The sequence below is a fragment of the Salvelinus fontinalis genome, chromosome 10, assembly GCF_029448725.1.
Source record: "Salvelinus fontinalis isolate EN_2023a chromosome 10, ASM2944872v1, whole genome shotgun sequence".
NCBI classification, from domain to species: domain Eukaryota; kingdom Metazoa; phylum Chordata; class Actinopteri; order Salmoniformes; family Salmonidae; genus Salvelinus; species Salvelinus fontinalis.
In genome coordinates this window covers 32,037,554-32,039,728 of record NC_074674.1, presented here as the reverse complement: position 1 = coordinate 32,039,728, position 2,175 = coordinate 32,037,554, and positions in this window count along the sequence as shown.

Sequence of the window (2,175 nt, the reverse complement as noted above, 5' to 3'; positions counted from 1 at the left end):
ACAATTATTATTGGTCATCCATCGTTGGGATGCAATTTTCATTGGCAGTAGTTGGTGTCAATATTTTGATTAGCAACTAGCATGTTAAGTTGTGATCCTGACGTCATTCTGCCTTGAAGGACCACGATAAAGGTGAAAAGGAGTCTATGCAAATGCACAGTTGCATTAGCAAGGTAATCCGAAATAATGCTAAATGAAAAAAAATAATACAGTTGAATCATTAAACAAATACTGTCAATGAAAGCGAAATGTAATATGGACAGCAATTATATTTGCAGTCAACGATAGATCAAATTGAAACGACAGCCATTGTCCGCCAGGTGGAGCAGTAGATTTCACGCTACTGCTCTTATCCAATGATGTACAGGGCTTTGTCCATTCTGAAGATTCGCCTCTCCTTTCCGGACATATAAATGAGAATACGTATAGGTTTCCGTTAACTGTATACCTCAGTGCTAGGTTCTTATATCATACTTTCATACTTTGTGAAAAGGGATGAACAGCTATCCTTGAGATGAAAGTAGCTAAACTACACTACAAAGGAAAGTAGCTGACTACTTTGAAACTAGTTAGGTGGCTAAGCATAATAATTGTTCAGTTTTTAACAAAAGCACCAAATGTGGCACAGATAGATTTGTGTATAATGAAAAGAATTAGATGTAAACAGGATATTTCACCCAAATTCCAAAAGGACATATTGGTTTCCTTACCCTGTAAGCAGTCTATGGACAAAGTATTGTAATGAAACAGGCAGGGAGCAGGCCTCGAACCCTCAACCTTCTAGCCCGAATTCCAGCGCGCTACCGACTGTGCCCCAAAAGCATGCTCGAGCAGCAGAGTCGATATCTGTGCTTATATATATATATATATATTATTTTTCACCATTATTTAACCAGGTAGGCAAGTTGAGAACAAGTTCTCATTTACAATTGCGACCTGGCCAAAATAAAGCAAAGCAGTTCGACACATACAACAACACAGAGTTACACATGGAGTAAAACAAACATACAGTCAATAATACAGTAGAAAAATAAGTCTATATACAATGTGAGCAAATGAGGTGAGATAAGGGAGGTAAAGGCAAAAAAAAAGCCATGGTGGCGAAGTAAATACAATATAGCAAGTAAAACCCTGGAATGGTAGATTTTCAGTGGAAGAATGTGCAAAGTAGAGATAGAAATAATGGGGTGCAAAGGAGCAAAATAAATATATACAGTAGGGGGAGAGGTAGTTGTTTGGGCTAAATTATAGATGGGCTATGTACAGGTGCAGTAATCTGTGAGCTGCTCTGACAGCTGGTGCTTAAAAGCTAGTGAGGGAGATAAGTGTTTCCAGTTTCAGAGATTTTTGTAGTTCATTCCAGTCATTGGCAGCAGAGAACTGGAAGGAGAGGCGGCCAAAGGAAGAATTGGTTTTGGGGGTGACCAGAGAGATATACTTGTTTCTTATCGATGGCGGTTAGGATATCGTTTAGGACCTTGAGCGTGGCTGAGGTGCACCCATGACCAGCTCTGAAACCAGATTGCATAGCGGAGAAGGTATGGTGGGATTCGAAATGGTCGGTAATCTGTTTGCTGACTTGGCTTTTGAAGACCTTAGAAAGGCAGGGTAGGATAGATATAGGTCTGTAGCAGTTTGGGTCAAGAGTGTCCCCCCCTTTGAAGAGGGGGATGACCGCAGCTGCTTTCCAATCTTTGGGAATCTCAGATGACACGAAAGAGAGATTGAACAGGCTAGTAATAGGGGTTGCAACAATTTCGGCAGATAATTTTAGAAAGAAAGGGTCCAGATTGTCTGATTTGTAGGGGTCCAGATTTTGCAGCTCTTTCAGAACATCAGCTGACTGGGAGAAGGAGAAATGGGGAAGGCTTGGGCGAGTTGCTGTGGGGCTGCAGTGCTGTTGACCGGGGTAGGGGTAGCCAGGTGGAAAGCATGGCCAGCCGTAGAAAAATGCTTATTGAAATTCTCAATTATAGTGGATTTTTCGGTGGTGACAGTGTTTCCTGTCCTCAGCACAGTGGACAGCTGGGAGGTGTTCTTATTCTCCATTGACTTTACAGTGTCCCAGAACTTTTTTGAGTTTGTGTTGCAGGAAGCAAATTTCTGCTTGAAAAAGCTAGCCTTGGCTTTTCTAACTGCCTGTGTATATTGGTTTCTAGCTTCCCTGAAAAGTTG